The 23,852-nt window shown below is 38.2% G+C and overlaps 1 protein-coding gene and 1 long non-coding RNA gene across 5 annotated transcripts in view; one reads left to right on the forward strand and one right to left on the reverse strand.

Moving 5' to 3' along the window:
* The window catches only part of LOC148216707 (uncharacterized), a 35,208-nt gene extending 15,823 nt beyond the window's left edge, over positions 1-19,385 (reverse strand). Inside the window, exons 1-3 of the long non-coding RNA XR_015795070.1 lie at positions 18,132-19,385; positions 5,759-5,937; positions 210-306 (exon numbers count right to left, since the gene is read on the reverse strand). This is a non-coding gene — a long non-coding RNA (uncharacterized LOC148216707). The remainder of the gene's footprint in view (positions 1-209; positions 307-5,758; positions 5,938-18,131) is intronic.
* Positions 19,386-21,661: 2,276 nt separating this feature from the next.
* Positions 21,662-23,852, forward strand: part of HRH1 (histamine receptor H1) — a 32,115-nt gene continuing 29,924 nt past the window's right edge. For 3 of the 4 annotated variants that reach the window (XM_088134110.1, XM_088134109.1, XM_088134111.1), the window contains exon 1: positions 21,686-22,231. The gene's annotated coding sequence lies outside the window, so the exon portion shown is untranslated. Of the gene's footprint in view, positions 22,232-23,852 lie in introns of all 4 variants that reach the window. The other variant, XR_015794859.1, reaches the window with a different exon arrangement.

The following is a 23,852-nucleotide window of genomic DNA, read 5'->3' on the forward strand; positions in this document are numbered from 1 at the left end:
ATATGCTGCAGTCAAATCAAACATATTGAAAAATCTCACAACTCAAATATCTACTCAAAGGTAAAGCTCTCTTTCTCTTCTCTGACATAATTATTAAAGATGAATATTGGTACCTAACCATACCTTTATATTTTAACAGGAAATAAAGATATTGGAAGGATATACAAGGTAAAGCTACTAATTAAATAGTGATATACACACTGTGTTACCTATTTGGACCCAAAGCTTGGGTTGGGAAGTAGAAGCTGAAGCAAAACTAGTCTCTGCATCTTCTTTGGATCCACAGTGCTGGGTTCTAAGCAGACACTGTCAAATAGAGAAACAGAGAATTGAATCATGGAAGAATAGTAAATTATAGGGCAAGGTGTCATGGGAAAAATATCCTCCTTGAAAATTCAACCAATAATAAGTATCAGCTGAGCATGGGAATGGTCATCTGCTGGGATTTTTGGAAGATACAGTATTATCAAAGGCTGAGACAGTTGGTGGAAACAGCATTCATTCAAGGCTGTCTTATACCATCATGTTTGGAATCCATGACAGAAAACTGTTTTCTTGAATGTATTGACCTTTGCCTTGGTCTCTCTTAATATTTAGTAAAGTTTCTCTTGGCTTTGGACCCATGGACTAGCTTCAATCACTCTTTGCTCTAGTGTCCTTGCAGAACTGAATAATTGGCTCATGGCCTTTATTATCTGATTATCCTCTCTTTCTTGATCTTTTCAGAACAGACCTTTAAAGAAGCAAATGTCTTATTGAAAGAGGCATGATTTTCCATCTGCCTTGAGAAACTGTTCCTGAAGAAACCTTAAAGGGCCCATTGATCCTATAATTAGTAATACTAATTACTAATTACTAGTAAAAAGTATTACTACTAGTAAAGTAGTAGTAAACAAAATAGTAATTTTGTTTATGCAGAGTTAGTCTGGTCTGGTTGGTACCTAACAGGAGATCTTTCGGAAGTTCAATGAACTACTTTCGTTGGTTATCTATTAGGTTCTAGGCTGATTTCAAGAGTGGTGTTCATTAAGTAGCCTTAAACCAGGGATTTCCCTTAGGGCTGAGGATTACAACTGACCTTTGAGAGGCATGCTAGAGGCAGCTCTTGAAGAAGTGGGCAGAATCAAGACAGAAAGTGTAGTAAATAAAATTAAAGTTAAAATTAAATCAAATGCAGTCACAATAATAAGATTATTCTCCATGTGACCTCCTTCCTTCCTCATGCTAACAATTACAATAGAATAGCAGGTTCAAGGATCCTCACTCAAGGCTTTCAGAAGGGCACCAACCTTGAAGCTACAGACTGTACATCCCTGGCTTAAAATGTCCGGAGTCAGGATTCATCTAGTTTGGACACTTGGATGTCTGCTGGAGCTTATCAAAGTCACACAATTTTGTGTTACTTTTTTTTTTTTAATGACAGTTAAACTAGACATGTTTAGTCTCTACTAAGCCTTCTGTTTTATTTAACAATTCCTGACAGTAAAACTCAAACCAAAGGAGGAATGAAAATCAGCATTATCATTTCCAGTGATAATGCTGCATCAAATTCTGTAATCACAACCTCAGATCTACATTTGAGTTCAAGATGGAACTCGGGGCAAAAAACAGAACTGTAGAAGAACTGGGAACTATTATATTTCTTTGACCTCCTCCCCCAAAATCATTTGAATACTCTCTCTGTGAAGTGACACCATTCCCCCATTTAATGAAGATGTTTTCCACATAAGGTTTAAAGAAACTGTCGCTTCATTTATGCTTTGACATGAATGTAAGATCTTCATTCATTAGAATAATAATTTCCATTAAAAGAGCACCTTTCCATTTTCTTTACTTCATTAACAAAAATCAAACCAAACCTCACAGAAGAGAGATAAAGGTGCCTCCAAAGCAATTAAAGCTTCATCTGCAGAAATGTCTCGAGGTTTCCTGGCACTGTGTTTGTAGTAGGTCACAAGACATCAATTTCACTTAAATTTGCTCTACGAAACACTAAGAGGACTAAATGATTTATGACAAGACCTGAAGCCCCTGCTGGCTGAGAAATCGGAGTATTGCAGTCCCAATATATCTGGAGAACACCAATTTGGGGAAAGCTGATCTATGAAGATCCACTCCATCCCTTGGGTTTTTCAATATATTGCTCGATCCATGCATTTGCTCGGCTTTCAAAGTCACTCTTATTTTCCTATGATCTTTCCTTGCTACTTGCATGAAAGTCCACTTACATTAAATTTATTTAAATTTATTGGGCAGCCAATAAATTTAAATAAATAATGTTAGAGAAACAGAACTTAAATTTAGATCTTAATTTAAATGTATACCCCTGGCATAGCCACAACTTCCCCATAATCTCTTACCAAACAAGTTGAAACCAAACTGTGGTCATTTTCATTTTTGCCAAACTTGAAATACAGAGAGCGCATATTCTATGGTGGGGGGGAGGGGGACTTCTAAACAATGCATATAGGAAAAGACAAGCTCCAAGGGTAAAATATGGAATATTGGGGCGGGGGGGGAGGAGAAAAAATGTCTGGCTTGAACCAAGAAGTGAGGTGAGGGAAGAGTTTCTGCCAATGAAGAAATACACCGCTAACATCTAAAGCTGATGCCAAAGTGGTACAAAACAATAATATGGAAGTGTCCTTTGGGACCTTCTCTTGACTTAATGTCACAACACTGAAACCGCAGACTGATTTTGGAGCTGAGTCAGCAACAGTTGCACTTCAATACTACCCAACAAATAGCATGCAGGGAGCTGCAGACAGCAAGTCTATAAAGCCTTCCTAAAAGCTTGTAATCATCCAGGCCTGTCAGATCCCAGTTGGATTTTGGGTGCAATTTAAGATGCTTAGGGTCTGAATAGCTGTGGGACTGGCTCTCTCCAGTGGTTTCTGCCTGCCCAATAAGACCTGGGAGGGTTGGCTCACTCCAGTCCCATCAGGAAAGTAGTGCCATCTTACAGGAGCTTGGAAGTGGATCTTCTCTGCAGCCACAACTGCCATCTGGAACACCATTCCCCATGAAGTCTGTATGGCCTTGACTCTGACATGCTCTCAGAAAACATTGAAGAAAGAAAGAAAAACATTCAGCAGCCTTTGGGATAGGGTGGTTTGGCAAGGAAGGAAGGGAGGGAGGGAGGGAGGGAGGAAGGAAGGAAGGAAGGAAGGAAGGAAGGAAGGAAGGAAGGAAGGAAGGAAGGACAGAATTTTTCAGCAGGCTCTAGGACAGAGTGAATTGTGTTCTGATGTTAATTTTGTATTGCTTTGTATGAGGTCACGTTGTTTTCCCAAATGTAGAAAATGTAGATAATCCTATTGTTTGCTATTATTGCCTCCTTTTTTCTTTTTTTAATCCTGATAATTTATATTTTATAAGCTGCCTAAACTGCAGTTGAGGTGACCTAGATGTTTGGTAAAACAAATAAACAACCCATTTCAAAGGAATGGAGCCACTGCAGAAAAGGCCCCTCTCCTTAAGGGTCAATTTAACAGCCCTCAAGATAGTCATGTATGAAGGACTTCTGTAGATAAATCTTCAGATAACTTGAAAGCAAACTATCTAAAAAACAATACTTTAAAATCCACCAGTGAACTGTCTACTTTCTACATTGTGGGTGTTATATCATCTGACTACCTCACTCCACCCATATTCAGATAGGTATGAACTGCACCAAATCCAGGTTTGGGGGTAAGGAAATAAAAAGAAACATGCAACCCTAACAACTAAAAAAAGAACATGTTATTTATGCATACAGGCTGATGTAAAAATAATTGCCAAAACCAGAAGATCTGCTGCTCTGGCAAGTCTTTGTCTAAATTAGTACTAATAGTTACAAAAAAAAAAAGAAAAAAAACAGTATAATATATCATTATAACAGTGAACAGTTACAATTCTTTATATACTTATCTAATGCAAATATTATACAAGTACATATATATTTATTTCTAATAGATTTATATGACTATCATTTTTTTTAACCTCCTGTATTTTGTATAAATGAGTCCCATATTTCATTATACTTGTCCATACAAAGTCTATGTTTATGGACCATCCGTTCATAGGTGGCAAGTGCAATCGGGTCTTCAATCCATTGAACAAACAGAGCCATACATTTATCTTTCCAATGCTGCAATGTCAGTCTTTTGGCCATAGTAAGAGCATGGAGAATCCATTTACATTGTCCATTGTCAAATTCCATGGACTTCATTTTTTTTCTTTCTTGTATTTTTTTTCACTTTTTTTTAAAGCACTTTCTATGTGGGTTTTTTTTCTCTTTGACAATGTATGTATTTCTATCATAATTATCTTTGTGTTTTGTTCCTTTTTCTTTTTTTGTTATTACTTTAAAAGCAGATAGATAGATAGATAGATAGATAGATAGATAGATAGATAGATAGATAGATAGATAGATAGACAGACAGACAGACAGACAGACAGACAGACAGACAGACAGACCTAAGAGATGATGGGCAGTTTCATCTTTCCTGATAGTCTTTTTACAGTACTTATATTTCAAACTCCTCGGGCTGGGCAGCCATTCAAAAATAGTTTACTCCAATATAATTTTTACTGTACCTATTTCTTAATCCAGTATTTAATATGATGCCAGATGTGCTTAATCTCATAACTGTAAATTTGATGTACTTAGGAAACACTCTACTTGATAAAGTAATGCTAACAGAAGACAAGAGTAGCCTAATAAAAATTATATGCCAGATGGGAGTACGGTTTCACTCCCGTTTTGCAAAAGCTGACACAGCTTGCTAAACTGCTTGGAAAATTCATACAAAGCAAATAGATTTAGGATCCATTAACAAGGAGCAAAAAAAGAAGCAAAACAAAAAATCTTTAGTCTTGCTTCAGGCATGAACAGTAGTATTGGCAAGTGTGGGTAAATTTATGGCAGTAAGAGGTGTGACAGAATTTACAGAAATAGCACTCATCCAGGAAGCTCTTGATGTTTTTAATCCTGTAGCAATAATTGCAAACCACAGTTTTTCTTGTTGAGGCCTAGGACAGACAAAAACATACCAGCCCCCTGTCTATAAAACAAACTTTGATGCCTCTAAAACAATTTTTTGAAGATGTTCTTCAAAAGCATGTATCTATAAAAAGTCAACCATCTTTTCTGTGGAAATACTTATTCAGTGATGATGATCTCTAGTTTTATTAATGATTTATTTGTTTTGTAAATGGCCAATAGTCTAACAAATAGAGCAGATAACCTGCAAAATAGAACTTCACCCTCTATATTGAAATTGACCAGATGGCACCTTTTTCTCTGTAGGACTGGAACACTCAACAGCACAGTGCTTAACTTCATAAGATCATCGCCCTTTCTGTTCTTACAATGATGACCACTAATTGTAAATTACCCCCCGCCCCAAATACACACAACTTATCCACATTGCTCTATAACAGTGTTCTTCAGCCTCAGAAACTTTAAGCTGTGTAGACTTCAACTCCCAGAGTATTGGCTGGGGAATTCTGGAAGTTGAAGTCCACACAGCTTTAAGTTGCTGAGGTTGAGAAACACTGCTGTATAATATGCTTTCAACAAGGCTCAAGAACTCATCAGCATTTAAATCACCCCATGCCTTCCAAGAGAGACGAGAAGGATGATTCAGCCCATCCACATCATTTGGTTATGCAAAATCATTTGGTCCAATGAAACATTTTTCAAAAGATTCTGTATCACGTTATGAATCCACCTATGATATGCATGAATGAATGGATATGACCAATGTTTACTAACCTGAAAGGGTTGGCAATATTGCATTGCACTGTGATTCCTAATGCTGTAGGTCTCCTTCAAGCTTGTATCCCTTCCAGGTCTGCCTCACCAGAGTCTAAGTATTCATAGTCTCCCCTGCGCAGCTTTCAGTGTCTGAGGAACTCCCAGGAAACCCTCTGTCTTGCATTTTTGCAGGGTGCCTTCGGATAAAACAACAGAAACAAGCAGAATTCCAGGAAAATCATCACAACACATTTATATGTTTATATACCTGGTTCCTGAAACCTATTTCATCTGATAAAACACAGCAGACTGTGTTTTATCTAAGTTTCCATGTGCCACCTTGGATGTAGAAGCCTGGCAATCCTACAAAGATTTGATCCTTCAAACCAATCTAGAAGAAAAAGTGCCACCGCAGAGATCAGCACTGCTGCAGGTGTGCTTGAAAGGGACCTGAAACCCTACTGATATTTATTTCTGTGCAAATGGATTACCTCGAGAGGTTTTCAGGCATTGTGAGTCCACTATTTCATTCTGTTAGAAGAAAAAAAGAGAATAGTATACTATTCCAATACTATTTCGCCTCTAAATAGGCTACTGCTAAAAAACAAAACAAAACGAAACCTTAGTTGTGACCCTTCTCAAAAAAGTTCTTCTAAACTGTGAAATGGTATATGCATCTGCACAAGGAGAAAACCTCATATTAGAAGCTGAACACGTTATGTTCCTGCCTTTATAACTCATTCTGACATCCCAGACGAATGCTATGGAACCTAAATTCTTAGCACTTTTGCAAAAACAATGAGACCCAGAATGACTGATTTGGAAAATATCTTTGCTTCAACTGATTACATTACATGTCTGGGCTACAGTCTGACATGGCTAAATAGGATTAGCAAAGGAAATAAAATCCATTTTGTTTTACATGCAAATATATTTCGTTATAAAATTCAGTGTACTCAGTAACTCTTCTGGTAGTTGATGAGTAATAGTTTAACATATCAGCCTTTTCAGACTAACAGGCAATTTGGCCCATGGTTGATATTACTAAAAGGAGATGAGTGTTCTGAGTGCGACATATGACGGTTGCTATGTCAACAAAAGGGTTTGTGTGAAATATAATTTATTCAACTTGTGTGAAAAATGGGTGTCAGCTCTGGAAAATCTACAACAAAAGCTTTTAATGAACTCTGTTTCTCTGCAGCCATCAACCTGTTTTTCTTGGTTATGTAGGGAGCACATCAGACAACGATAAAGGATTTTTATGATACAGGCTTTCAAAATCTGTGTCATGCTAATGCATTGAGTCCGTACAATTAATAAAATAAAATAAAATAAAATAAAATAAAATAAAATAAAAAATAAAATAAAATAAAATAAAATAAAATAAAATAAAATAAAGGGCATGGGCATGGGCATGGGCATGGGCATGGGCATGGGCATGGTAAAATTACCATGGCATGGGCCTGGTTATCTGAGGGACCACTTATCTCCTGTGGTGTTGAAGGGGAAAAAACAAGCCCCTTATCCTTTTTAGTGAGTGGAAACTATGTTCTCTGCTTTGAGCCAAGTTTATTTTAAGGGCACAGGGGGAGAATGTCAAGGCTCTCCCCACTAAAGAGGAACAAGGCAAAAGCTTAGGTAGTGATCCTGTTTACATGAGCCAGCACAGCACCCCAGACTAATTAAATCCCCCTTCCTGGCAACCCAAATTCCCCTTTTTATGAATAGCCTTAATTCAGCAAGCATTTGCAATTTCAGGGATCAACTTCTCTATTCTTGCAGCTGTTCCTTGAGATGCAACTTCTCCTTAATCCAGCTGCATGAGCTGTTTCCTACATTTGTACTTCTTTGCACGACACCAGTGTTTTTTAGCAAACTAAAGCTATTTTACTAGGCCAAGCTACTACTCAGGTCAGGTTTTCTCCTTCAGAGTCTGCCCGGCCAATACAAGCCACCAGGCTCAGCGTGCTCCGGGTCCCTTCAATCACACAGCATGATAAATTGGGATGCAGGAAGCACATCCTCTCTGTTGCTGTGACTGCCCTCTGGAATGAGGTGCCCCCAATATCTGCGGCTCCCAACCTCCTGGCATTTTGGAGGGCCTTGAGGACCTGGATGTTCTCCCGGGCCTTGAGGTAGGGTGGCTGGGGCCCATCAGATAGGTTTGAGGGTAGGAGTGCTGCTCACCAGACTGGCCATCGGTTCTAGTTCTCCTTTTCCTTTCTTCTTCCTTTGTTATTATAGTGTACTATTTGTATTGTGCACATTGCTTGGTTTTATTATACACCACCCTGAGTCAGGTTGGAGTTGGGCGGTGCCTCAACTGAATAACTTACATTAAATTTAGAACTAACCTGAAATGCTATCTCTATTCTCACTGTTTGCTGTGTTGCAGAACCCGCAGTCACAGGGTAATATAACTCCATCTCGTGCATTCTCCCCAACAAGGCTACCTGGTTCAGAAGTGCATCGTCTCTTTCTTCTGCTAGCCCTTCACTCAGGAAGCTCAGGGGTCAATCTTACATCAAACAAACCAGCTTGCTCCTGCCCAAGTGTGGCAGGATATGTAACCAACATTCCTTTGACGAGTGACAGGTGTTTACCCATGCAGAGTATGCACTTAGCATGCCAAGAGTAGTTACTCTGGGCCTGCCCAGGCACACAACAAACTTCCTCTTGCAGAATGTGCTTTACACATGCTCCGAGTACTTGTGCTGGATATGCCTGGACACATAACCTCCTATGGAAGGACTTGTTTTGTGGACACCTGCAGTCACTGCAAGGGTGTGTCTCTGAACACTTGCAGATCTATAGTTAAGCCTGTTGCACACAAGCGCTTAAAGGGGTTTTTTTTACAAGCTTTTCCTTCAGAAAGACTGAAAATAGGATTCACTTGCTATGTTCATTTTTTTTTCATTGCTTGCTGAAAGGTTGGAAGGGTGAGGGTGTGCACATTTGTATATACATTTCCAGTTAAATTTTGCAAAAATATGTATATGTATTTAATTTTCAGAAAAGGCAACAAAGAAAGAGGCTATAGCTTTAAAAGTACTTTTTTCCTTCATTTAAGGCACTGTGTGTGTGTCTGTATGGGTGTTTCCAGTTAAACTGTGCAAGAATACCTTTCTTTAACATTCAGAAAAAGCAAAAAGCAGCTTTAATTTTTTTTTTTCCTGCACATAAGATTCTGATCTTAAAACTCAACAAAAATAAAAAAAAATTAGGGCTTTATTTTAAAACCACTCAAAATCAAAAATATAGGTTTTCAATACAATCAAACCCTAGGTCAATACAAAAAATAAAATCAAGGGGGGGCTTATGTTAATCATTAATTTTAGGACTGGAAGCAACCTTTCCTTATGGGATTAGATAACACATCATATCCAGTAAAGTTGGGGTTGGGGAAATCTGTACCGCATGGGTTTTGATTATTATTTTGATGACATCTCTGATTAAAACTACTGATGAGCTCCTATGGTAAGTTAGTACTCACTCTAATTCAGTGTTTCTCAACATTCGCAACTTTAAGCTGTGTGGACTTCAATTCCCAGAATTCCCCAGCCAGCATTGCCATTGCTGGCTGGGGGATTCTGGGAGTTGAAGTCCACACAGCTTAAAGTTGCCAAGTTGAGAAACACTGCTCTAACAACTCAAACTGTTAGCGACAGAACGTCCAATAAGCTTTCTCTTTCTGATATGCATCATACATGTATGCCTTCCCTGTCCAGTATATGAATGTTTTTTATTGTAAAGTAAATTAAACATTCAGTAGACATTTTAGATGAGAAAGAAATAACTAAGGAGCTTCACCATCCTCTCCCTTTGAACACAGTCGGATCTGTTCTCCAATTCATGTGGAGCTTTTCTCCGATAGTTGGTTGTAACTTTTACAATGAGAGAAATTCAGTAATTCATTTGACACCATTTTAAGAGAAGACGCAGATATGGATGTTCCTAAATGCAACATTAATGAGAGATCAGTTGGTGCAATTGTTATTTTATTTTATTTATTTCTAGGCTAATAAATTTGTCCAGGGACAGGCTGCAAACATGAATTCTGGGATGTTTATTTCATAGTAAAAGAGTTTTAGGGTTGCAGCCTAATATCCTGATTCTTTTATACATGCAAACTTACAGCGTCAGCTTTCCACATATTTCACTTCAGTTTGGTCAGACTTAAATAGAACTAACAACAGGGAGCAAAGAGTGGGGGAGAACATGGGAAGGTAGGCTGTATGTTTCGCCATATAGAATACCACAAGGTGAGGAATGAACACGCACGTGCACACACACACATTTATGTCCCATCCTTTTAGGGTTAGGACAGTGTTTCATTAGAACTATTCCCATTCTCTTTGGTGGTTAGGCCATTCTCATTATGTTACAGAGGCAGAAAATCTAGGAACGATTGTTTATTTTCACTATACCGAAAGATTGCTTATTATCTGCTATCGTTTTCATTATCAAACAGCATATTCTTTAGAGGAATGATGAACACCGTCAAATATTGCATAATCTTTCACACACAATAGCCTGGTAATCAATTTGCCAGCATCTAGGCAAATCTGGACATCTCCCTCTTCCTTAATTTGTTGCTGTTGTGCATAATTCTCCTATCCTCATGCTGTTTGTTCCAGATGCCCTGCTGGCTTCTGAAATAAATTCAAAGCTACAAAATACATGGAAGCTGTTCATCATGAAAGTAGCTTCATTTTGGACGGAAGCAGATTTTGCTCAGTTCAGACAAATCCTTGGAGACATCTCTGTTCGTTTTGGACTCTTTACAGCATATTTCTTTTCTTTTTTTTTTTCAAGTGCAGAAGATGAGAATCTTTCAGCTTTTATCTAGAAATAAAAAAAGGAAACAAAAATACTTGCCTTTTTTCCTTATAAATTCATGGGAGGGAGAATCATTTCAGTGATGAACAGCAAATTTGGCTGGTACTAAAGAAGCAGCCTTTTTTTTCTTCCTTTTAAATTCTTCAAAGTTTGGGAATAAGGCATGATCTTTTAACAATCCTTTGAATTTCTAAAAAATCTCCACAGAGATTGTTTACTAAGCAGAGTGTTCAGAAGACCTATTTTGTCCCACTATTGTGCTGGAGGTTTAAGCTTAGGTCTACGGATAAAATTGAGTGGGAAGGAATATTCAGAAAAAGAGAAATGTGCTAGAGACGCCGTGTGTCTTACAGACCTGGTGCTAAGTTGCTATTAATAAAGTAACCAAGTTTAAAAGGCAAAAGGTCTTTTGCACAAAAACATGTATTATTAATAACAACACTGCCATGATGTTTCTGAACCTGTTAAAATCCTTTTATACAAATCCACATTTTAATGGTTGACCTATTAGCTGATTTATAGTTTCAGTTTGGTTGATTATTTGGATCTTTACTGTGCCATTATATTTTATTTTTTCATGTTTCGTTTAGATCATCATTTTTGTAATTAACCCTGGTATCTATGAATATACAGGATAATTTATTTAGTCAGTCAATCAATCAATTTCTGCTTGCAGACAACTAAGGGAAAGATCTTTCTAGTGCTACAGAATGAGCATTTCCAAATCATAACATGAATGATCGTAATCATCTAATCTCAGTTGCAAAATTTAGTTATCTTCTGTACTTCTAATACACTCAATAAGCAAAGTTAGTGTGTGTGCGTGTGTGTGTGTGAGAGAGAGAGAGAGAGAGAAATACTTGAAGATCTAAAACATGTTCAACATTTAATTAATTTTAAAGGGTACATTTTTTTTCCAGGACCCACTTCTAACCAATTTACCTTAGCCTTTTACGACTCAAGAATGCAGGAAACTTTGGAAACACTGCACAGCTGTGAAAATAGTGCAAACATTTTTCTTATTCAAAATATATATATTAAAACATGCAGCAAATTCAAAGGTTAGGGTGTGGGCATTGCAGTCAGGAAATTGTTGCAGACCAGACTGAGGGCCATCCTGGAGCTTCTGAGTCCCCTTCATCAGTGAGTATTATACTTGGACTGTCAAGGATCTTGGGTCAGAAATATTGTGTCAGTTAATCAGATTTATATCTGGTCTTTCCTTCAGAAAACTCAAAGTGGCTTGGGGGGAAGAGGGGAGGGTCTTATTCCCATGTTATTCCCATAAACCTATCAGGCAGATTTGGATGAGAGGAACTGACTGATCTAAAGTCAATCATTGAGAGTGCCATCAAACCTGGTTTAATGCCTTGACCATTACCCCACTAATAACAGAAATATATGGGAGAGAGAGAGAGAATAAGAGAGACTTGATCTCTATACAGTATGTGGTATAATCTTCCAGCAAAGGAGACTGGTATCTGTTTTACAGGACAAATTACATTCTAGTGTTAGAGGAAAGATACCTAGCCTGGAAATAACTCTAAAAATCCATGAAAATGGTAGGGCATTGTTACCAGGACCTTTACTGGTTTGACACTTTTAAGTACATAAGCTCTGCTATATTTATACATAAACCATTGGAGCCTTTTTTAGCAACCACCCAAGACAGCATTGCCCAAGAGCAGTTAGTCTAGAAAACCCATGTGACATGGGCATGCATGGTCTCATTTTGGAAGAAATTTTCTCTTACTGGAGTAGAGGGGAAAAAATGAGGCAACAACATCTTCAAAGGAATACAATTCACCAGAGAGGAAATAAACAACAACACGCTACCCTTCCTGGATATCCCCATCAGCAGAGGAAACAACAACAAATTAGAAATCCAAGTCTATTGGAAAACAACCCACACTAACCAAGTACTCCATTACCAAAGTAACAACCCAACCTCCCACAAGAGGAGCTGTGTAAGAACATTATTCAAACGAACACAAACACACTGCAGCAACCCAGAACAGCAGAAAAAGAAAACAGACCACCTATACAACACCTTCCAACAAAATGGATATCCACGCAACTTTATCAAAAAGTGCCTGACCACTCAACCTACTACAGCACAACCAACACAAGCTATGAAAAGGATCACACTGCCATACCTCAGAAACATCTCAGAAACAACCAACAGACTATTACAACCACATGGCATCTCCGTAGCACACAAACTAACTAAAGCCCTCCAAAACATCTTAAGTAAACCAAAAGACCCAGTAGCCCAAGAAGAAAAAACAGGAGTCATCTACAACATACAGTGTAATAACTGCAACAACCACTATATAGAACAGACAGGCAGAAGGCTAGCAGAGCACATCCGTGAACACCAACTAGGAATCAGAAGAGACGATGAAAACTCCTTAATCTCACAACACATGGACAGACTTAACCATAGTTTCAACTGGGAAACTGTCAGCATCTTAGACCAAGCTAAGTCCAAAAATGCGAGGGAATTCCTGGAAGCTTGGTATTCAGACAAGGCAGCCATCAACAGACACATAGAGATAAACAGCATCTACACACTATTCAAAAGAGGCAATAAAAAGGCAACAAAAGACCAGAATATCTCCTCACCAGCAATCATCACCCAGATAAGCAGAGATTAACACCAAGATTATCACCAGACATTCAATGAAGCAGTAAACAATACCCTAATCAAGGAACTACCAGGAACCCCCCCCCCCCAACACTGGCAGGGCAAGCCACTGTACATAAACAGAGAGCAAACCCCTTCCCATTTTAGCACTGAAGATGTTACCTAGCTGGGTAATGAAATGTTTGCAAGAAAACAACCAAGCTCAGAGAATCCCAAGGACTCCACAGCTGAACCCCGAGCTACATATATTCTCTTGTATTGAATATACAGTAATTATGAAAAATGTGAATGAATTTAGAATATATATACATTTTAACAATAGGAATTTTGACTGGTTTAAATCTTATCCCTATATACAAAACTCATGCATGATGTTCCTTACCAGTGCATTTTACGATCAAAGTTTCATGAACAGTATCATGCTGGAGGGACAACTCGTGCAATGGCTATAGCAATGGTAATTGCTGAACCTGGTCAGATCTTAGCTGGCAAATCCTACAAAGTGCTCTTTAGTTTGAAATAGAACACTACTGAAAAGAAGCTCACATTAAACACTTATGCAGGATAACAAAAAAATCAAAAGTCTAAGAATGGTGTGCTTTTAAGATGGGGATGTAACAGTGAGAGAAGCGATTTAATGCTGCTGATATCTCCAAAATGGACAGGGATTTCCTCATGAAACTGAATCCCAGAACAAAGGTATTAACAATCTAGTAGATGAATATACAATGGGAGATATGTGGTGATATTTGAATCCTAAATCCATACATTATACATATTCACATAAATACGATTCTTTTCAGAACAGACTATATGATGGTCTCTGAGCAAATGACTTAATCTGTACTTGACATGGGAGTTCATCCCACCACTACTTCCTTTTGCCTTAAAAACCTAATCAAGACTGTACGCATACTTTCACATGGGGAACAAATCCCACTTTACTGAATTAACTAGCTATTAAGGAAAGCATTATGTAATATGATAATCTTTCCCTATTGGCTACTGTATTGTATGGGACACTTTTATATAAGTTAGATAATTGGACACCTTTATAGCTGTAGTCAGAGATGTCTTTATAAAGAAAGATGCTAAGCTTAAAAAATTAAAAGAAAACACAGGAAAGAATGGATAAAAAATGATAAACTGATAAGAACATAAACACACAGGTAAGAAAAAAAACTTTGCTAAGAAAAAACAAACTAAAAAAAATTATTATCATGAATAACAGGAATCCTGGGCTTTTAGTGAATGCTGTATACACCATAGGATTAGAAACAGAACTGATGCTGTTTATTTAGAATCTGGTTTATTGGAAACAAGCCCTAGGTCAAATCTTGTTTTCTCCAGCTTCTACTCAAAACTACGCCCAACAGATGTTATTAACTTTATATGAGTCTAGTGTTGAAATGTGTCCAGAAGTACAAAACACACTTCTGGACACATGCAAAATGGAGCAGATATGAAGATAACTGGCACAGGGAGAAGATCGTGCCTATCTTGAAAAATTTGCACAGATTGCCAGTCTCCTACTAGGAATAATTAAAGGTGTTACTATTCAGCTTTAAAGCCCCTAAATGGCTTAGGATTTCATTATCTGATAATGTGCCACTCCCATTACAAATCCCTCTGGATGATAGGCTGTGGAGGAGATGTTTGTCTGTAGATTCTCCACTGTGAAGAAGTTGGTCTATTTGGCATGCAGGAGACAACCTTCTCTTGCAGCACTCCGAGGCCATGTTGCGTTCTTTCACAGAAGTCGTATCTGCGTCTGCTCTCTCAGCAGTTAGAACATTTGTAAAGATACATCATTCACCAAGCTTTTAACTGTTAATTGAGTTTACTGGTTTTAATTGTTTATATTTTGTTTATTTATTTATTTAAATCTCAATGTAATATGAAATTTAACATAAATTAGTATAGATATTGCCTCTTCCAGATTGGTTATAAAGAATAAAACATCCTATGCCAAGAGAATATTTAAAATGAGCTATAGTATGGATTTATACTATAAATTTATACTATAGTATAGTATAGTTAGACTGAGATTAAAGCAATAGCTAAATTCTATGTATGAAGGCATTTTATGTCTGCAAAACTACACAAAATGAAAACATGAAAACATTTTGTGTCCACTTTGCTGGGAAGATTGTGAAGAATGGAATCCTTGGATATATGGGTACATTGGCCAATCACTCAAGATTTTGGGGTCTAACATTTCTCCCATATATAACAAATGATGAGGTAACAGATCAGGTTGTAATCCTAATTTCTATATTTCAGGATGAATACAAATATATCTAATCAAATGTATGCCAGAAACAGCTAGATTAACTCGGAAAAATTATTTTGGGTAGTATGGAAAATAGCTTTTACTAAGAAGTTGACTCATGAACTGAATTTTACTAAAGTGTTAACACATTTTTTTTCTAATTATTCTTAGATGATCCTTCTTCCAGGAATAAATCTCTCTGACAATATAATTGATATAATGATGATCTGTAAGTGCTTTGTTTGCTTTGTTATTTTAAGTCATTTTAAAAAGTTATAATAGTCTACACACATTGGTTCATTGTAGGTGGGAACAGGAATCCTGATTATTTCCTTAAATGGAAAAAGACAGAATACTATATAATAATAGAACCCTATGAGCATGAAACTGAGCAAACTCAGGGAGGCAGTGAAGGACAGGAAGGCCTGGTGCAATACGGTTCATGGGGTCACGAAGAGTCGGACACGACTTAGCGACTGAACAACAACAACAAATAGAACCCTAAGAACTATTTTTCCTGCATAAATGTAGCAAACCTATGAAGAAGTGTTTTCCTATAGGAATTCTCACTTCCTTATATTATGCTAAGAAGAAGGAGTGATAGGTATTGTGCTAATACTCAGAAAGCTAAGGAAGGCTGGACCTGATTAGTACTGGATAGGAAGCCTCCAGGAAATCATAAGGCTGTAGACTAAATTAGTATGTGGAAAAAATATCTCGGAAGAATGCAATAACAAACAAAACAAGGAGTCACCAGGAGTCAAGTTCGACTTGAGGGAAACTTTATCTTTAGTCTCTAATGGTAACAATAGCTTTGGCCATTATGATTGCTGACTACTTTATTCCTGAGGAAGTCTGTACATCTGGGCATCAATAGATATAGGCGTTCTCTACTGTTGCGCCTTTCTATGAAAAAGCACTGAGCCTGTTGAATTTCTACTTGTCATTCACATGTTAAAGATGCAGCCCATAGACACTCAAACAAGAATAAGGATTTTCCATGTGGTCCAACCAAACAACTGACATCATAAATCATAGTAACTGTATTACCTAGTCTTCATATGAGAGATCTTAAGGCAATTACTAGCAATGTCACAGCATTATGTCAAGATGATCGATACAGTTGGATTGTGCATAGTATTGATTATGTGCCGTCAAATTGTTTTCAACTCCTAGTGACCACATAGACAGATTTTCTCCATGATGATCTGTCCCTAACCTGTTCTTTCAAGTCTCCCAATAGTGCATTCATCGTCACTATAACTGAGTCCATCCACCTTGCTGCTGGTCGTCCTCTTCTTCTCTATCCTTCCACTTTCCCACCATCAGAGCCTTTTCCAGAGAGCTGAGTCTTCGCATAATATATCGAAGTAGGATAATTTGAGCCTGGTCATTTGTGCCTCATGTGAGAACTCTGGGTTGATTTGTTCAATGATCCATCAGTTTGTTTTCTTGGCTGTCTTGGTGGTATTCTCAGGAGTCTTCTCCAATACCAAAGTTCAAAGGCGTCAATACTCTTTCTATCCTGTATAGCTGACAGTATAGTCAGCTACAATTTTGGTGCTTTCTGGGTCAAGGAAACAACTTCCTTATATATATTTATGCCCCCTGTTAATCATGGTTTCCATCAGTTCATAAATTCTCTCCTTACAAACAAAAGTAAATGGAATTTTTAGTTATTTAAATTTTAAATCAATTTAAATCTTAGAATCTTCATCAAGGTAGGAAAAATTTACTTCCAAATGCTTAGAGACATCTGTTTAAGCATGAATGTATATTTTTATATATCAAAAAATGAATGTCTTCCATTCCAATGCATAAGTTAAATGCAATTTGTACTAGTAAAACAATACTTTCCTGAAGCAATCTGAACTTTTTATTTATTAATTAATATTTCCTTATATCTCATTATTGCTTTTACTGATGGTAAAAAACTATTGACAGTAATTACCAATTCTTTTCATTACATTAAACAAAGGCAATAGATTAAGGAGTAGAAATTTCTGTTCTTTGCTCTACTGAAACTTCTAAGAAAACTTCAGTAAGTCTGCAAGAATTGCAACATATGCAGTCAGCCCAGGGTAATTGAGCAACAATTACAAGATCACAGGCATGTTAATCAATCAATCCATCAATAATAACAATACACCAACAACCTATACAGTTTTGAATGGTGCATGTCATATTTTATGAAGATTACATAGAAGAAAGAAAATAAGGTTTACTATAAAAATGAAGCCATCCATGCTTTTCTACATTTCTCCAGAATTATTTTCAAAAGTGTTTCATGTCAACCACAAAGTATCAGCTAAATACTTTATTCATTATGCACTCATTATTTATTACGGAGTTATTACAGTGTACGATTAAATAGCATATGGTTGCAAAGGCTAAAAACTTTTTCGGTATAATTTTTTCTTCTTACTGCTTATATCTTATGATAGAATTTCTCAAACTGTTGGTTCATTTATCTCTTTATTTAAATGTATATGGCTTCCCACTTGGCACACAACTCTAGTTGGCTAATAATCAATTAAAAATAAACAACAATAAACAAAGACCATTTAAAAGCAACACATCACGCTGTGAGTGATTAAAAAAACATACAACCAGGAACACCAAGACAGACTTACCTAAAAGCCTGGCCCAATGCCCAGAGGAGGAATCAGGTCTTCAGCTGTTTATGAAAGGCCAGCAGGGTTGGGGCCTCTGAATCTTGGGGTGGGGGAGGCAGTATGCTGTTCCACAAAGCAGGCTGTGACTCCCTGGGGGTTGTGAGCAAATCTCAAACCACAAATTTCTGGGAGGCCAAAAGAGTTGTTGGGAATTGGGTGGCATATAAGTTTAATACATTATTATTGTTGGTCGCACAGTCAGCCAGAGGTTTAGACTGGATTTGGCATTTTTATCCACCTATTGAGTCCTTCCCAAGGACCTGGGATAGGCAGATGTTGTTGTTTGATGGTGTTAAAGGTATCGTCGTAGGATATAAGCTGTTCCAAGAAAAGCTGCCTTTTGCAATTGACTGATAGTGATTTTGTCAATGCTGATGGTCTTCAACTAGTGCTCCAGATGTTTTGGAATTGCACTTAAGGCACCTATTACTATTGGTACTATCTTTGCTTTCTTTTGCCACAGTTGTTCTATTTGCAGGTCTTTATATTTTGTGATTTTCTCCAGTTTTTTCTCTTCTATTCTGCTGTCCCCAGGAATTGTAATGTCCACTATCCAGACTTTTTTGTCTTTCTTATCAACAATTGTTAAGTCTGGGGTGTTGTGTTGCAGATGCTTGTCTGTTTGAATTCTAAAGTCCCAGAGCACTTTAGCTTCTTCATTTTCTGTCTGTTCTGTGGTCCCACCAGTTCTTGCTTGCAGGCAAATGGCCTTTCTTGCAGATATTCCAATGCACCATTGTTGCTACTTTGTCATGCCATTGTTTGTAGTAAGTCTGTGCAATCTTCTTGAAGCAGCTAACTAGGTGGTCCACTGTTTCTTCAGCTTCTTTGCACAGGTGGCATTTGCTGTCTGTTGCTGTCTTCTCAATTCTGGCTTTGTATGCATTTGTTCTTAAGGCTTGGTCTTGTGCAGCCTGAATTAGCTCCTCTGTCTCTTTCTTCAACATTCCTGCTCTTAGCCATTGCCAGGTCTTGTTGTTATCTGCCTTGCCTGCCAGTTTTGTTTGTGTGTGTGTGTGTGTGTGTGTGTGTACTGGCCACGTAATACTTTGCCTTGCCATGTCTCTTTTCTATTCTTCATTTGATTTTTCTTATAGGCCAGTTTGGTTTCTTTGGTATTCAGTAAGCCTTCATGGGGTACTAGCTTCAGTGCATCTTCTTCACTGTCCTTCAGATATTCTTCCAATACCCTTTTTTCTTCTTCGACTGTCTGATGTACTTGTAACATTCCACACCCACCTATGCTCCTTGGTAAGTAGAACCTGTCAATGTCATTGTGTGAAGGGCATGATTCATTGTCATTATTTTTCTGGTCTTCCTGTCCAGGGCTTTTAGTTCTGCTTGAGTCCAGTCCACTATTCCAACTGTACATCTAATGACTGGAATTGCCCAGGTGTCAATTGCTTTGATGGTATTTCTGCCACTGAGTCTGAACTTTACAATCTTCTTCACTCTTCTGATATATTCACTACTAACCTTCTTCTTGACTTCTGTGTGCTTGTTGTTGTCAACCTGAAGGATGCCCAGGTATTTGTAGTGATCACCTTCATCCAGATTCTGATGTTGTTGTTATTGTTATTATGGTTGGATGATGATGATGATGATGATGAAGCAAGCAATTTGCTCAGCATCTACAGAGTGACTCTTGGAAAAGGCAGGAGAAAGGGGGTTCACACCACTCATGACATCACTCATGAGAAGGAAAGGCACAGCCTAGTTGCTATTCTCCCTGGGGATTTTAGTCAGGATGGACAATGAACACTGGGGCTTTCATATTTACTGAATAAGAACTTTTCTTCAAATCATGTCAAGATAGAGATTTTATAATAAAGCACCCAGGCCGCATATTTCTTTTTCATCTTTCTCTTTTGATGCATGTCTTTCTGTTTATCCATTATATCAGTAATATTTGGAGTGCATGTAGAAGCTAAGTTGAAGCTTCTTAATGAAGCTAAGTTATTTTAGTTTTCTAATCTTTAAAATTAAAAATATTTTTGTTAGGTGGTAAATGTATAACTGAAGATGACCAATCTTGCTAATAAAAGTAAGCCTAAATCTTGTGTGTATGATGAAAGTTACATATGTTTTGGTTTCACTAACACTTTTGTTACTGGAGAAAAATGACCTCAGTATGTTGTCTGAACAAGCTGTCTACTGAGAATGTGAAGCCAAGAAAACTAACACATCATTTGGAACCAAATCATACCGACTTAGTAACAAACCTAGAGATGTTTTCATTCAAAGATGAGATGAGATAAAAACCAAAATGTGTGTCTTGTTAAATATATGAAATATATGTTCTTTTGAAAATTCTTCTCACTTATCAAGTTGCATCCAGAATGCAAAAAGCTGCAGGAAGGAGGAAAAAAACTCAATTCTTCTAGCAGCTACTGATGGCTGTATACATGTTCTTACTACCAATGGCATTATATATATAGGGATGTCACACAAATTTATTTATTACATTAGGAAATCATGGCACCACGATATTTGAGAAGCCCTTCCTTATGATATAATTAATTTAGGAATTGATGTACATAAATCATAGAGAAAGGTCTAACCAAATTGAGCCAATTACTTTTATAAGAGCTTCTAGTCATTCTTCTTCAACTTATCCTTAAACTCAAAATGTAACAGGGCAGCAGCCTAATTTTCTTTGATAATTTTAGATTACTTGCCCATCATAATAATAGTGTGTATTATAAGTAAGTTCATGGCCCTAAATAAAGGCAGAAGATAGAGGAAGCATTATGTATTATGGCTATATGTGAAAATTGGCATATGTGAACTAAAGCCAAAATGTTGAAGGGATTATGACCTGTTCATCCAGAAGGGAAAGTGCTGTGCTTAAAGACACATCGCAACAGTTAATATTACCATGCACCTTCTACTGCCAAAACTTTCACAGTTAGGAGGAAAATATTAGATTTAAAATTCTACGACTGAACACAGTGTACGTTGACATTATATCTGAAGACCTGTGCGGCTCTCTTCTCTTCTTTGCCATCAATTTATAAGAATGACACAGAAGCAGTTTGGGCTGAGCTTCCGCTGATTTCCAAGATGTGGTGTTTACGAGTTGTCCCAACAGTACTAAACGGTGAGGCAAGCCTTCTACAAGAGCAGTGGGGGAAAAGTTGCTTTCAAAATCTAGCTTCAGAGCTCTAGTGTTTTTTTCCCTTTCTTCTCTCAAATATTGACCAAAGGGTAACGCTTTTTCTCCTTCTCCTTCTCCTTCTCCTCAAAAAGGCAAACACAAGCACACTCGCGCAAGCACAGCCCTTGACTCGTCAATCTCCATCAGGTGTTGGCCACGTTTGAAGAATTAAATCAGATCGAACGAATTTTGTTTGAGGGCCCTGGTCGGTTGGTCAGAAAAGAGAGGGGTGGTAGGAAGGGATGATGAGCTCACTCAGGAGAAGCGGGGGTTCTACGGGCGGCCGGAGAGAAAGACAGGGTTAACCCCCGCCGAAGGTGGTCAGAAATGAAACTGCTCCTCCTGGGTGTGCGTAGGCGGCTCAGTGTCCGCAGCGCCTGCCGCCGGTGTCAAAACGCGCCGCTTTCTCACTTCGGGAGAGCGGCTTGCTAGTGGAAAACCCAACAGCTCCTCCCTCCTCAAGCAAAGCCAAGGCTCGTTTCACTGAAAGCATTTGTCTCAATGCTGGCTCAGCCTCAGACGTGAGGCTCCGAGGCGCTTCTGCACTGCGAGGAAAACTTTTCCGCGCTGGAAGCAGTTGCGGCGCCAGGCGCGCAGCCCGGTGGCCCGCTAGCGCACCTCCGGGCGGACTGAGATGAGGCTTGCCTGGTAGGGAAACAGAAGCCTCCAGACACAACAGCCAAGCCTTGGGGGCGGGCGCGGAGGATATGCCTCGCTCAGGGCGGCGGGATTCTCGCTCTCCCTCCGCTCTTACGATCCCCCTTGAGCAGGAGCGACGCGTTGCTCCTCCTTGACTTGGCGCCTGGCAGCCTCTTCCTCTCTTCAGCCCTGCGGAGCTTCTGGAAACGTTCTGCGCCACCCAAGACCCGTTTAATCTCAGCGATTTCTGCTTCAGTGCCAGGTGAGTAAGTCAGCCTGACCGACGAGGAGAGTGGATGGGGAAATCGGGGCTACTTTATTTTTTAACTGTTTGTGGGTTTTACTTTAATTGTGAGCCGCCCAGAGTTTCCCGCTGGGGGAGATGGGCGGCATACAAATTCAATAAATAAATAAATAAATAAATAAATAAATAAATACTTCGGAACGCATCTCGGTCTATGGATGATGGGTGGATATCGCAATTTGCGCGTGCTTGAGGTAATCAAATTTTTAATGAACCAGAACCTCAGTAGAGTCAGCGTTTGTTCAGTTCTGACTAAAAGCTCATATTCAGAGTGTTGATGGGAAACATCCTTATGCAGGCAGTAATCCAAACACATTTACCCCGTTGAGTCAGAGAAATGCACTTATGATACCCTATGAGTTGAACTTTGAGCCTCTCCTCCTCGAGAATGTTTGACGTTAAATTATAATTTGAGTCCGAAATTTAGGTAGGATGAATCTTTTTGTTGTAACCCTAATAAAGGCTGAAACACTCCAACCAAGGATTAAGGCTGTAAAACGTTGTTTTTGCTTTCAATGTGTGTATGCCCTACCACTGGGCAGAGCGAGGCAACTGCCTCTGATCCTCCCTTCTGGGAGTGCAGCAGAAACTGCTCCACAAACCTTGTTCTGTACTCCACAACTTAGTCTTTGGTGTCAATACGGAAATAAAATTCAGCTGTCAGCCCAGTTAGTTTCTGTATCGTTTTGCTGTTTACCTCAGACTGGTAAAAAACTAGGGCCAGCCTGGGAAGTGTATGGATTACTGGAACAGCAAGGTTTAATAAGCAATAACTTGTTTAACTCAACTGATGCCTCAATATCTCAGCTTAAATTTCTTTGAGGGACGTGTAATGTGCTGATTAAAATGGTAACATTTTGTAATTGTAACAGAATTTTATCCAATACGACCATCTTAAAACCCCTGCATTCTCATAACGTGTCGCTTTTCAAGCATGACCATGCAGAAACAGTTCTGAAAAAAATGGTTAGGGAAGCAAGTAGTTGCATGTTAGTGTACTACCAGTCTATCCTATTTTGTCTTCCATTCTGTTAGAGTTTGTGTTCATCATGAGGTTTTCATACACCTTCTTCTCTATGGGCACTCCGCAGTCTAGAATAATATATTGTAAAATACCATCTAAAATGTCTGGATACACACCCAAGTCTTGTGTGACTTCAGCTCTAAGAAAGTTTAAAACATGGTTTACAGTGGGATGTATTTCTTTTCTGATCTCTGAACAAGAACCTTTTCAGATGTAACATACGTGGAGATGGAAGTTAGAATTTTTTTTTCATACTAATTCATCAGGTACTATATTTTGTGACTATCTAAGGTCTATCTACCTGATGGTAGTAAAGAAAATTTTCTGAATATGTTGGATGTCTTTATTCCATGTAAAATTTAATTTTGCCATGATAATTCGATTCAGCAGAAATTGCGATAATGACTTTGTGAACAAATATAATTACTCTGTGTGTTTCCAAATCACGAAAATGCAAATTAATTTTGTCCAGAAAAAGAATATGCAACAAAATAGTGCCATTAACTGCTTCTGTACTTTCCAAAGAATTGTCAAACTTGGGAGAATAGCAAGAAA

This window comes from Python bivittatus, unplaced genomic scaffold (genome assembly GCF_059951505.1).
Source record: "Python bivittatus isolate LINGU-HERP-01145 unplaced genomic scaffold, Pbiv_v1 ctg000080_np1212, whole genome shotgun sequence".
Taxonomy (NCBI): domain Eukaryota; kingdom Metazoa; phylum Chordata; class Lepidosauria; order Squamata; family Pythonidae; genus Python; species Python bivittatus.